General features: G+C 36.5%; 1 protein-coding gene across 4 annotated transcripts in view; it reads left to right on the forward strand.

Moving 5' to 3' along the window:
• The window catches only part of elfn1a (extracellular leucine-rich repeat and fibronectin type III domain containing 1a), a 111,206-nt gene that overhangs the window by 55,773 nt on the left and 40,145 nt on the right, over nt 1–15,288 (forward strand). For 3 of the 4 annotated variants that reach the window (XM_079871787.1, XM_079871788.1, XM_079871789.1), the window contains exon 2: nt 7,074–7,137. The gene's annotated coding sequence lies outside the window, so the exon portion shown is untranslated. Of the gene's footprint in view, nt 1–1,373; nt 1,425–7,073; nt 7,138–15,288 lie in introns of those variants that run through there. The other variant, XM_079871790.1, reaches the window with a different exon arrangement.

The raw sequence follows: 15,288 nt of genomic DNA on the forward strand, positions 1-15,288 counted from the left end.
ACTTACCATTCCTGATTTCTAACACGCACTCACTGCATTCGGCATGATCTTGTGGCTGTCAGAGCAAAAAAAAAAAAAAAGCTGAAGTTTCCGTGTGTTTTCCTGTCATCTCCGGTCTCGTTCATATGTAAAGTGTGTGAGCTTGTTTTGTCCATCGAAATATATGGGGAAAAACCATTTGAAAGTGGACAAAAGAGATGGATTAAAACACCAGGTGTAAACAGGAACGTGTCTCCCTCGTCCACTTGTGATCTGATCGACCAAAACGCATCTTAATACCAGGTGTAAACAGGCCCTATTGGTGCGGTCACATTAACCTTGAGGGCGAAATCCAGTCATTCCAACAGGAATCCACGCAATTGGGAGTTTTGTGTGAGGATGAAAAAGTTTCCCAAGCAGATTTTGCTCCTGTTCAAGTTGCTAAAGCGAATTTGCCGCCCTGAGCGACAGAAAGCTGCTTGATTTGAAAGTGGCTTTTGTCATACATCTGTTGACAATGGACCTTTTTTTTTTGCACACAATATTTTGCTGAAATTATGCCAATGTGACCGCAGCATAAGCCAGTTAGTTGTTCCATGTTGCTATGTAAAGGTCCAAAGACAATAGACAAAAATATTTGACAGCAAATTGACCAGTAAGAATCAAATAATCCAGATAAAACACATAATAACAAGGTTTAAATAACTTTTTTTTTTTTTAAATGACAGAACCACAAAAATTATCTGCATTAGAATAATCAAATAAACCATAGGTACCATTTCTACTTCCATGCACTCATGGATGTTTTTTTTTGCCTTTACAGAAAAGCATTATTTTGCTGGTGATTACTGAGTTGTACTGAGAGTAAGATAATTATTTAAGATATTAATTAATATGTGCAATACATTACTATATGCAAACAGACGGTCTGTATATTTCATAATAACCACATGCCGAGTTCATCATCACTGGAATGAGCTGACAGTGGATTTCCTCTGTCATTTGGGTTTGCCGGGCTTCTTTTTAGAACAAATACACTGACACACACTGACAATAAAAAGGCTTTGTCAGTTCGCTCCAAACAAATACGACCTTCATATTTTTCCTCTCTCTTTTTCTTCTTGTGTTCATAGTTTTCCTCATTCTTCTTTAGTCCCATGCTTTTTTTTTTTTACCTTGAAACAAGGCCCTATTTGTACCTGTGAGGATGAATAGAATTTTAAATAACTGTTAAGTGAGGGGGAAAAGTGTATCTTTTTACCCAAGACTGCTCTGTTACAGAGAGCAAGTGCTAAAGAGGGCAAATGTGCACTGGACCAGTACAGTTTTTTAACATAAAATTCTGCATCTACCCAGGGAGTTCCAGACTTTAGCAACAGCTCCAAAGGTCAGGAGCACCAGGATTCCGAGGATAATGAGATTATATTGAAATCATCCAAAAGCCTGTGAGTAATGCTTATGCACCAGGGAAAATCCCTTTAAGAGGTTTCTGTACAGTTGGCATCAGTGCTAAGTCATAAATGTAAAGAAACAAATCATTTAGCTCTGTATCTTTGTGGGACGGGAGTTTTTGTGCAATTGCATAGATAACATGCCATTAATAAACATTTCTATTAACAGTATTGATGAATGAAATCAATGGCCATTGTCTGCAGTAAACACATCCTTACTCTCCTAATGAAGGAGATCAGTTCAAATATTTAACCCGAGGGTGATCCCATTTTGCATTTCAAAGACCCAGGTCTCAGAAGTCGTGCATTGGCCATGTTGTTGTTTTTTATCTGAAGCAGCTGCGGCAAAGCTAAAGTGGACCATGGCGGGGCTATTTTTTCCCACATACGCATGTGTAGCCTCCTTCCCTTGTCAGCAGCTGAACAGAGGCTATCAATCAGAGCTGAGCGGCAGTAGGATGCACGGGCTGCTGCGGCGCTCATGGTTAGTGTGCCGGTGATATGCTCCTCAAGACCATATGGGGTCTGATCTCCTGTGAGCACCGGCCCATCCAACGGCTCTCCCTGTCATGCTTACATCACATATAGGTCAGGGTCTTCTCACAACTGCACATGAGGCAAACGTTTAAGATGGCCATGAAGTGGCTTTCGTTTTGAAAATGGTTTGAGATGGATTAAATTAAGCCAGGAATAGGCCTTAATAGAGAATAGTTAGTCGTGGCTTAAAAAAAAAAAGGCTTTCTGAAAGAAAGTTTAAGTACAGTCATGAACTGAAATAATCAAGATTAATTTAAAACTAACTGTACTAATCTGAATAAGTATGAAATATATATATATATATATATATATATATATATATGTGTGTGTGTGTGTGTGTGTGTGTGTGTGTGTGTGTGTGTGTGTGTGTATATAGCTTCACAATAACACAATAACAAGCTTCACAAAACATTTCAAGAAAATAGCACAAAATAGAAAATTGTGCAAATTTCCATTTCAACCATCGGGGCAATTAAGAAGTTCCAATCAACAGGAAATGTTACAAATCTACCTGGAAGAGAATGCGTGTCTATATTGTCTTAATGCAAGGCAAAGAGGATATGAAATTAAGGTTCCCTATTGAAAACATAAGAGGAAAGTGCATCAACATGGACCTGGGAATCTGTAGGATCTGGAGAGATTCTGTATGGAGGAGTGCTCTTTGATCTCTTGTCAGGTGTTCTCCAAACTCATCAGGCATTGTAGGAGAAAACTCAGGAGGTTGCAAAAAGTATTGAATAAAAGGGTGCCATTAATTATAGCCAACGTGTATTACAGAAAAACTTTTCATAATTATTGTGTATTGCCAAGTGTGCCAATAATTCTGACCACGACTCTATGCATCCAAGTAATACATGTGTCTTCTTTGAAACACAATGTTAATCTGAAGTTAAAACCATGACAGAGAAAGCAGATTTCTGTTAATCTGGTTTAAAAGGCCATTTTAGTCTAGGACTAGGCTTAAAGGAGAACTCCGGTCAATTTTAACATTGAGCTCATTTTTTGGTAAATTTGGAGTGCTGTCAGTACAGAGAACAACGACAAAAATTGGTGTTGCCTACACCGTGTTATCCTCTTTTTAAAATTTGCATCCTGTTGACTTCAATGGGGCAATATTTAAACCTGCTTTTAGCCTCTTAACATCCTTGATGTGTCATTACAAGTGCACAGCCATGTGAGTGATTCCTTTAGAGTCAACACGTGGTGAATCTGACTGCAGTAGATGTGAAAGATATGAATAAAAATTATAAAATTTCAGCCAGCGCACATACCTGTATTTACTTCCTGTTTTCGGCTGAAGTCCACAGTAGTCGATTGTCGAGTTCGGGCGCATGATCGTACGTACTAAACCTATGTGCGTGAACTCGACAATCGACTCTGAAGGAATCACTCATATGGCTGGTGCACTTGTAATGACACATCAAGGATGTTAAGAGGCTAAAAGCAGGTTTAAAACTTGCCCCATTGAAGTCAACAGGGTGCAAATTTTAAAAAGAGGATAACACGGTGTAGGCAACACCGATTTTTGTCGTTGTTCTCTGTACTGACAGCACTCCAAATTTACAAAAAAATGAGCTCAATGTTAAAATTGACCGGAGTTCTCCTTTAATCATATTCCGGGAAACTGCCCCTAAAAGTTCAAACAAACACATTATTTTTCTCGAACTGTACATTGCTGCAGCACCTCTTTTCACCCTCTGCGTGAAATGCTCTGTTTTAGTACCTGTCTCTTTAAAGCCGCTTTTATGAAAAGCACAGTCTGTTGTGATTGGTCAACCTCTTGGAGTGTATGACAGAAATGTAACATCCCTCAACACTGGTTTCCAGGTCCCAAGGCTTCATGAGCAGCTGTGAACAGTATTATATCTATGGTAACGGCGTCTGTATTGAAAGTCCATGCAACAGGTTTACTAGACAAAGCTAAATCACTTACCCAACTGTAGTTGAAGCGTGGCCAGTAGGCGGACATTATGCAGAAGTGTAACATGGTGATGTAGCTAAATCACGGAAATAAAAACAGGACTACAAACAAACCGTTTCAGGCAAGTGTTTTCTGTTGAAGGGATTAACTCTACTTGCAAAAACAGCTATATTACACATTAAAGGAAATGTAAAATAAATACAAACTTTAATTAATTAAACCACACATTATATTCCGTACAGTTTTGCACACATTGCTGTGCTACAGGTGTAGAAGTCACATTTGGAGCTGCTCTTGGTCCCCGCATATATGGAATGGCATGGATGGTGGGGTTGTTGAGAGAGGCCACAGTTTGGGTTAAAGGTAGCATACGCCAGGGCAGCTGCAAAATCTGCCCTGCCAAGGACGCAGTGCTTCCAAAGCCTGCTCTGTGCCATTAAATGGGTCATTGACCAGCTAAATGGACTCATTATGATGAGTAACTAAAAGAATAGCACCCAAATCCATGAACCCCGTCTCTGCGGAGCTCTGGGTTCCGCTGCTTTTGGGGTTTCACAGGCTTTTGCTACATGACAGCTGCCTGAGACTTCTTTCAAGGGAATGCAAATGACACACTGACCAGCTAATTATACCACATCAACAGTGCTTTATTGACAGTTGCAGTGCTCGAGATATCCATGGGAAACTTTATTTTTTTCCGGGTTCGGTACTATCTATACTGGTGTAATCCTGAGATCTCTTTTCAGAGGAGTCTTGTGTGAATGCTACAGTAGCAGGCTTGATATAAGCAAGTGCAAGCTGATCATAGGCGAAAGAGACATTCAAATACAGAAACGCTTTGAAATAACTAGGCCTATATGTTTTCACGTATTTACAATTATAATAGTAGTGATTATAATAGTGATTATTTTTTGCAAGTGATTGTATAGTGTAACAAAAGCTAGTGGCTAATCACAGCCAGTGTTAAACCTTTAAAAGTTCAATGGGAAGTTAATTTTAAACAATTTTAGTACCCTTGCACTGCTTGATATGAATTTGTGAAGTGCTAGTGAACAAGTCAGCTATTAGAGATAAAAAAGTGCTAATAAAAAGCAACACAAACATAATTTGTAATGCTAATTAGTGGAGTGTTAGAGGACTTTTCCAAATTCCAATGGTCATTCCATTGTGAAATATTTGTACATTTTAGCATACTTTTCAATGGAAATAACATACTTTAAAAGCATATACTGTGGTGCAAACTGAATGTAATGTTTTTGGACACTTAACTGCATTTTAATTTCAATTAAATTATAATGTATTATTGTTTAAATTTATATCAAATAATGTATATAAAATAATATTTTGACAATCTTTGTCATTTCATAATCTCTTCATAATTAGTCTTTGAATTATATAAACTATAGTACTTACTTAAATGTCATTTCTATTGAAACTTGTACCGTGCAAGTACACTTACCCCCAGTTTCACAGACCAGGTTTAAGCTAGTCCCAGACTAAAATGAATGTTTGAGCTGTTTTAACTGAAAGCAACGTGCACTGGCAGTAATGTTTTTTTTTTTTTTTTTTTTTTTTTTTTTCAAAGGCATGTTTATAAAAGCTACACAATTGTCCTAATTGAACTAAGGCCTTCTAGTCCGATTTTACTCAGCTATTGTGGAAAGGATTCTGACATTGTCTATCAGTGTGTGGTAAGGCATTGCTGACTTCCTAACTACAACAACAAAAAAGAATGTACGCATCCTCACTAAAACCTCAAAGGTCACAAATACAGATCTCCCCTCAGCTGAATCCATGAACTTCCAACACACCACCACACATACTAAAAAGACCCATCTGACCCAGAACATAACTTTCAGCTGCTCCCCTCAGGCGGATGCCCGAGACTACCAACAGGCGAAACATCCTGGTTAAAAACAGCTTCAGTCTAACAGCTGTCAGACTCCCCAGTAAACATTCATTGAGTAACTCTATTAATCCTCAGGTAAACGCTATATGTTCCTTGTTTACTTTGCACACCATAAGTGCCGTAGCCTATTCCATAGAAGGAAATCACTTGTATCTAACTATCTATCAGATTATGTATAGATTTTTTTCTTACAGTTTTTAATCAAAATGGACAATTTATATATTTTATAGAATATTGCAGTATTTTTTTTTTTTTTTTATAAATAATTTATCCATTTACATCATGATTTTTAAATTCATGTGCCCTCATTGTCTTTAATCAAAATAACTTTCCCTCCCTCTCACAGTGACATCTCTTCTCTTCTCTGATGATGTGTTTACAACCTGTCACTCACATGACATCACAGCAATAGCAAACCACAATCAATCAATTCCCAATGGACAAAATCAAGTCCTGCCCTACATTTATTCTTGTTCGAGCAGCCGTTTCACTTGGATGTACGTCAGGCTAGGGAAGAAAAGACTATCACAATTTCCGTTTCATGCCAACTTTCATCTAATATTTAAATTTGAATTCATTTTTACCGAAAATCTTTTTGAATAGTTTTCATTTTATTTAACAATAACAACACCGAGTAATGCATTCTTGCACATTAGCAGACTGTCTGCTGTAGGTTTTAAAGCTGTACCTATATTATACTTGCACTCAGGCTTCTCATACTTTCTCGTATGTTCAAAAGTCATCTTCCTGTAGACTGTTTTTCCTATTTCCACAATTAATTGTCTTTATGTTGGAATTTTTACATTGATATGCCGAACATTCATTAGCACTCTGTGTGGATGTGCATGGAGCTCACAGAAAAAGACGTACTGAATTAATGGAGTGTTAATAATCGCTAACTCATTAGTGTCATCTTATTTGCATAGCATATCATTGCATCTTTTGAGCAGTGAATATTAATTTCTAAAGGCATGAAGTATTGCATGATATAAATAGAGGAATTATCCATGGGTAAAACACTCATCACGAAAAAAGTAAAAGCGCTGAAAAGAGCTTCCATTAATATTTTTTTGTCTCATGTGCTTCTTTTTAGGCAAGTCAGGAGAAGTATTATTCATTTATTTTTTGGCAGTTTAAAAAGATTAGTAAATGGCTTTGCACAATGAAAGTCCATCTCACATTTTGCGTTTTTGTTTTGATGTCTAAGGCAAAGTCATTGCTCTTATACTTTCTAATGCACAAAGTGACGTCTTTTCTGTCTCTTTTTTTCCCACAGGGACTGGCCAGCTACCAGTGGTGGATCTCAGACATGCATGCGATCACTAGACAGTTTAACCGGGGTAAGTCAATTTTGGAATGGCTCCATGACCTGAATAGTGGCACTGCGAGAGCCTGCTCTAAAGCCCCAGTGTCCTCCTCTCTGATTGGATCTGCCCCTTTTTAAATCAGCACTGTGAGCTTTAAGACTTCACATTCAGTTATTGCTCCGATGTCTATAGAGGCTCTCAGACACTGAATGAATGTATTTGAAGAGTGATAACAGATGCTTTTAGTTTGTTTCTCCTTGTTAGTTTGTTTTTCCTTCATTTCTAGGAAGGTTTTTGTCTAGTTTTGTCAGTTGATAAAATGTAATCAAATTTGTTCCATGATACTGAGTAAATAATCTTGTTAATTGCATATATCAGTGTTTGCCTGATATAGAAAAATCATACTGTAGAAAAATTAGAAAATTTTTCAAGAGACTATCATTCGTAGACATTACATTATTGTGGCAGATAAGTACAGCGTGGAATATAAATTATTTAAAAAAGTGTCTTTTGGAGTCAATTTGTTGATCTTTTATTTTCCTTTTCACTGCCCAGCTAACAAAAATGTTTTGCTAACATTCCCATTAAGTAACATTTGTTCATAACTTTGAGAGAACCTTGTCACAGCTATAGCTAAAGTTCTGAAAACATCCCCTGTTAGCTGGGTCTATCAGTCCCCTAAAGTCCACAGCAATCAATTTTGCAGGTTTGTTGTTTATTCCAAGACTAGGGGTTGTCTATTTGAAAAAAAAAAAAAAATGTAATTAATACATGGCCACTGTTTTTCAGTGTAATGGACCACTTACTCTATAAGACGCTGTTTCAAGATACATTTCAGTTCAGCTTTGAAACCTTTGTAAAATTCATTATTACAAAATGTACATATGGGGCAGGGTTGATTAATTAATTGAACATCATTAATTGTTTCAAATGAATGTGTTGAATCGGCAACTGTAATCATTTCATTTATTTAGACTGGTAGAAGAACAATTGATGATAATGACTTTTTACAAGCCCTCCCTTAGATCCAGTCACAGACTGGTCAATTGTTTCAAAAAGAAAATTAATTAAACACACACATATAATGTGTCATTATGTTTAAAACATAATATGGTATTTCAAAGCCACATAGAGGATACTGAAACTCTATTTTCATTCATGTTTGAATCATCTTTGTCAGTTAGACTTTAATTATCATCACAGCTGACAGCCTCTGCCCTCTTCTAGAGATTGATGACATGGACGTCTACAGAAACAGTTATGACAGCTTAATTTTAGTAAGAACGGGCCAATCCTTTGATGTGTTCTTATAAATCACATTAAGTGGCAAATATGAAAGATCTTAAATATTTGATCATAGTGAATATCCCAGACAGTTTAATTTGCTTAGTTCTTATGGATATTTCCCTAGACACCGTGCACTGTTCCACCTCTGAGGCTATTCACTGACAGCAGCAACCACGTGTGTTGACTTCTTGCACGAATCTGTCGGTTTAGTCTTGGTGCATTCATTCTCGTTCACACTGGCTGATGCAACCCAGACTGTCATTGGGGCAATGCCAAAGAGATTAGATGCTGCTTTACTCTGCTTGTCTTCACAGGGGAGAGAACTGAGCTTAGAAAATCCTCCAAATATGCACCAATTCATTAACATCCATGCATTCTCTTTACTGATTATCCATTCTAGGGTGACGGGACAATTCATTAACACGAAACCTGTATGAATGAGAACAATATAAATACTTGAAAGAATGTTTCAGGTTCAGTACAAGTTTAGCTCAATCTACAGCATTCATTCGACAGAAGTCGGAATTGTGTTTTTTCGTGTCGAATGCTGTTGCTTGAGAGTGGTATATAGTTTCTGCAACACTAGTGGCACCTAGCGGAATTACAAAAATACAGCAAACGCCCCTTTCTTGCGTTGCGACTCCCCCAACTCAAACATCACAAACACAGCTCTTACTGGGTGCTTCTGAAGGCATATCTCGACAGGTACTGTAAAATTAGCTACTTTCAATACAAGGTTTAAAATATTAGGAATATTTGGTAACACTTTAGAATACTGTTCCGTCATTAATGGATAACTACACAGGAACAAATGAGTAACGCATTATTAACACTCCAGTAACTACTATTAACTAACAAGAAACTCTAATAACGAATTAGTAAGTAATAGTACTAGTAAGTAATAGTAAGTAATAATACTTGAATGCGGTAGTTCACTATTAGCTAATCAGTAACTACTATTTTTAAATCTCCCAGAGGACTATAACTACTACAGCTTCATAATTAACATGAATAATGCATAATGTATAATATAAGGTAATGGTAACCCACTAGTAATGACTCAAGTATTACTACATCCTTCTAAAGGAACTACTCAAAATTTAGATCAGTATTCTAAAGTGAAAAGCATGATAACTCCCAAATATTGACTGAAGAAGTTGTAAGCTTTTGAGGTTTTTGTAAGGTTTTGGATAGTAATCCTCCTAAAGGAACTATTAATTATTTGGAACAGTATTCTAAAGTGAAGATCATGGTAACACACTAGTGTGACGGATCTCGTCGCTTTTGTAACTGGATCTGGTCTCTTTCCCCGTATTCTGCGTTGTGATTCGTTCACATGTCCTTCATGCACTCAGATAAACAGGAGTCAGTGGGCTCAATTCCCCAATAAATGCATGGACACGTCATTTGTGTTGATCTGTATTTACTGAAAAGTGAAATAAAACATCCTCTCAGTGGTGTTTTGCTGCAGACATTACACATCAACAGCACGCATTCCCCGTAGCAACTCTGTGTTGCGCTACAACAGTATATAATCAATAATAGAACACACGACACATGACCACATTTCGTATGAAACATGACACAATAATAAAAGCAAAGGCAATAATAAACACAAAACTATACATAAAAACATACCTGAAAAGTGAAATAAAACATCCTCTCAGTGGTGTTTTGCTGCAGACATTACACATCTAAATAAAATATACGATACAATTAGCAACCTCGTGGCCTTGCTAACGAGAGCACTATCAGACGGAAGTTTACAAAAGGCCATAACTAATCAAATATATGTTACTACTCGGATTAAATGGTTTAAACATTGGCTAAACCAAATCACAAACACAAAATATTTGAAATTGCTAGTCATTTTGCTTCATAATCACACAAATATTGCCAAAATGAGATAGAGCATGACCATACGCACCAACAGCACGCATTCCCCGTAGCAACTGCTGTGTTGCGCTATATTCCGTCAAACCACGCATTTTTGTCTGCAGCTCCCAAACAAACCACATGAGGGCACTACTTTAACATGAAATTAATAACTACTGTTGAATTCAGGAGGATTCACAATAAAACTAAATACAATTCTAACTCTGTTACACTAGTAATGACTCGAGTGTTACCAAATCCATCGGAAGGAGTTACTATTCAAAATCTAACAAACATCGCAAAAGTTTACAATGATTTCAGTAATTACTAGAGAGTTATCAAGTTTTTCATTTTGGGAGATGGGATGGAAGAGAGCCTTCAGAGGTTGTATCCAGACAGCTTGAATTGACAGACAGATTTCCCTTATAATGCAAGGCATTTGTGAGGGGAATTTCTGAGGCAGATATTCAAAATGTACTGTCTGTCTGGATTCCTGTTTATCATGCCCCAGGTTGATTCCAAATATACATCATATTTTCTAGTGGTGAAAATGAATGATTTGGTCATGTATTCAATAATTTATGAATTCTAGAACGATGTAAATGAATTCATGAATTCCTATGAACAATGTAAACTGAACAATATCTGGCATTGGAACACATTAGTTCTCTCCTGAACCTTGTGTTCGCTGCTATACGTATGTCTCAGACTAGACTGGGCTGCCTCCTCCTCTTAAACAAAAGGGATTCACATTTAATTTTTGCCATTCCATATGTACAAAGGACATAATGTCTTTAATGACTGTTGTTATTATGTATTATCCAACACCTACCTACCTATCTACTGTCTATCTGTCTATCAGAACTAGCATTTGTGGAGAAACAAAGAGGCAGCATAATTCTAGAATATAAAACAGTTTAATAAACAAATTTTAGACACAATTTTGCCAGTTACTTTGTCTGTTTTTTCTCTACCAACGAAAATAGCAGAACTGTTTCAACACTGAGCAACCCACAGTACAGAGTTTTAATGTTTCATTGTTTTTAAACAAATCAGTTGAATGAATGATTCAATGACTCAACCAAAAAGACACACTTGTCTACGTTCCTGAACATAACTTTGATTAATGATTCAGTGACTGTTTCTAGCGTTTTTGTATGAATTGGTTAAATGAATGATTCAAATCCCTCACTTATGAAGACACCTGTGTAACCTGCAGAAAGAATCACCAAAAAATCCCCACCACTAATGCACAGACTAACAATTTGCTACATTGCTTGGTAACTGCCGGTTCTCCTAATGAGCATATTACTTGGGGGACGAATCATTTATTCAGATTTTGAGGACTATTTAACTATATAGTGAACTGATGCCTTTTTTGATGTTGCTGTTGTTCCAATAATCTGCTCAAAGGCAAGGCCTGTGATTTTTACCACGGCTAAGGGGATTCACATCATGCCCCAAAACACCCCGTGGTAAAATCACTGTAACACACAGCCTCTTGTAGCTTATTGCTTTAATAGACAACTCCTCTGAAGCTTTCTACTGTAGCTCTCAAGATGCATTTCTCCTAAGTAATTCAGAACATCATCAATATTCTTCCTTGCCCCTTGGGCTCTCGCTCACTATCACTTTCACATTGAGTAAGCGAAACTCCAGACTGTTTCACATCATATCATTCTACTTTCTATGCACAACACTGTTTTTGGTGTGGAATGATTTGGAACATATAGAGTGTTTGCGTGTTGTGTGACTTTTTAAAACCCCTGAAGCCTAACATCTCCAGAATAGGTAAATATATTTCTGTTGCGCCGCTAATGTTATTCATCTCAACGAATCAGTCGGACGCATTTCTTAAATGTCATCATTTTTATTTCCAGCTGAGAAGAGGCATCCCTCCCACAGCCATGGCCATTAGCTCTGCCATACAATCATTTCATCTATGTGGGGCATGAAAAAGAGGTACAACGTGCTGCATCAGCTTAAAGCAATTGTTCATCTCTAATGACTTACATTTAGAAAACTCTCTGCAATGCTAGCTGAAAGTAGAGAGGATTAATAAAAGCCAATTGCATCTCCAAAACCGGCACGGACGTGATAGCTTATCATCTCGCATGCAATTTCAACTTCCTCTACCGAACAGAGCCTATTTAAAGCAAGTCTCCCAATAAACCCCTATGATAAGAGTTGAACTATAATGTTTTATTATTATTATTATTATTATGTATTTATAATAAACTAGACACTATGGTTGGCAGACGTTCACCATAACAGGATGGTATTGATATTACAAACAATGTATTTGTAGCTGATTCGACTTTGTTACATAATAGAGGGTATGGACATGATATCACAGTGGGCGGAGTTTTGTTTCTACAAAATATTCTGAAACAACCAGAATATCCATGTCCTCATCACTTTAATTTCACCAACATATCCTGTCTTGAAGTACAAACAAGCATCAAGTCAAATGTATATTACATATTACTTCACAATACACATCACTTCCAAGGGGCTTTACAGAAAGTCATAATGTCTAAAAAAATTAAGGGCTGTGTGATATGATGAGATATAAAAATTATATTAGTAATCATCCAGATTCCCCAGTGAATGAATGTAATTCATACATTTTACTTCGAGAAACTATATTGCACAGTGAAAATTACATGTATTCTCTTTATAAAAATACAATTAGATTTTTTAACTATTTGTATTGCAAAAGCACTATATGAATAAAGGTGACTTGACTTGACAAAATGGGAAAAGTAAAATAACTATAATCTAGTGTGATGATTAATGCAGGAGCTTCTTTCCCAATGAATTATAAGGCAAATCATACCTTTTCCTCAAAATCGTAAAAGTATACACATTGGCTTGTTAAATTCATGGTTTCCCCATAATTTAATAGGTACTTCAAGAAACTACCATATCACACAGTAAAAATGACATGTATTCTCTTTTAAAATACAATTTGATTTTTTATTTATATTGTAAATTAACCATAATTATTACTTTGAAAAGTCTATTTACTTTTCTGTAATTATAAACTTTTTTTCTGCAGCAGCTGATAAACAGTGAGTACTGCTATCCTTTTCACCTGTCAGAGAGAGAGAAGTAGGAGAAACATTTTACCAACAAGCAGTGCTTAGAGTATGTGACCAGTAATGGTTCTTGTAGACCATGCTTCATAAGGTTTTTTTTTTTTTTTGGTCATAAACAACCAATGCTCCATCAAAACCGACTGTCACAACAGAACATTTTCATCAAAACAGACCATGAATTGCACTATGTGTAGACATACACAATATATATACTGTATATATATATATATATATATATATATATATATATATATATATATATATATATTAGTGGTGGGCATAGATTAATTTTTTTAATCTAGATTAATCTCACTGTAATCTTGGAATTAATCTAGATTAAAATTGCTCATTTGAATTCTGAAGAAGGCATTCAGAATATGTGTGCTACCCAAATAATGACTAAAGGGCACGTGTTTCTTGTGAAGAAATGCCATAGATTTTGTTTTATTTTATTAAAAATAACATAATAATGTAATTTTTTTTTTTTTTTTTTACTTTGAGCAATGATGGAGCTATAATAGACTCTTCTTATGAGCATATAAAACAAAACAGCTCCTTGGAAAAAATGAAATGTAGCCTAATATTATAGTAGTTATAAACAAATGTCTATTTTTAGTTCAGATTAACATTTGAGGGCAGCAATTTTATTCATAATGTCAAAATAAAACCAACGTAATGTTACTTGAAAGCATTATAGCCTACTATTCCTGCCAAACTTCCATGGTTGCAGTTAGTGCTACTACAGTAAATGTTGCGGATCTGTGGACACTGGATAGTTCATTCATGGCATAATGTTTCTTCCTGGCTTCCACGCACTGTTTGATCCATTAATAACAGAGAAATGTGAATGTTTCTCACTAGATCTCGCAGCAATGTTATTACTTAAGTAGCGAATTCAAATGATTTATTTACTGGATCTCTTAGCGCTGTGTAGTAACAGTGTCGCTTGATCAAGATCGGCTCGCGCTGCTTTGGTCCAAACTGATAAACAACGGTCCGTCAACCACACAATAACGAGTAGCTCAGTTTCGTTCCGCTTACATTACGCTTGCCATTTGATGTCGAGAATGTTGTGGTCGCGCCAGCGTCTCTTATGAGCGTGCTTGCCACGCGCGACCCGCCTACATTTGAAATAACGAAATTTTGGTTGGCAGGAAAAATGATCCAACGAACCGTTCGGTTTGAAAATGCGTACCGAACACCGAACCGAATTCGGCTAGGTATACATCCGCGCTAAAATATCAAGGTGAAAGTCATCATAGCTTGCGTAGTATAGACCCAGCTCCCAACCCAACTTTGAGAATAGATTAACGGTGATATTTTTTTTTATCGCCCGATAAGAGTCTCACGTTAACGCAGCACGTTAACGCCGATAATGGCCCACCACTAATATATATATATATATATATATATATATATATATATATATAATGAAAGTGCTACACAGTCCCTGTTTTTAGTTTCCAGCATGCTTTACTGTTGAGTGTCTAATGCCTTGATCCTCAGACTTATTTGAATGGATTACTGTAGTAGATCTGAGATCAGCCTTTAAAACACTTCTTGGTTTTTTTTTTTTTTTTAGTTTTTTTTACAAATCTAGAAATTTAGAGTTGATCACAAAGCAAAGCTTTTATTTAACTCCTATTGCATTGCATTCAGAAATTAATACACACTTTGCAGAGAGGGAAGTCAACCATTGTGGAGACCGGAGCTCTCACGTGGGCCGGTTCCCCGGCAACAGCCATTTCCAAATGGTCCAAATGAACAGTGCACCGGCGGAAGAGCTAGAGGCATGACATGGCCGAGCAGACATATTAGTTTTTACTTGTCAAGTTACAGCTCTGGAAACCAAAGATTCATGCACCACTAGCTCAAAAGACTATAAACAGTCATTGAGCAGGCAACACAAATTCTTAAGAAA

The sequence above is a fragment of the Squalius cephalus genome, assembly GCF_949319135.1.
Source record: "Squalius cephalus genome assembly, chromosome: 1".
Taxonomy (NCBI): Eukaryota; Metazoa; Chordata; class Actinopteri; order Cypriniformes; family Leuciscidae; genus Squalius; species Squalius cephalus.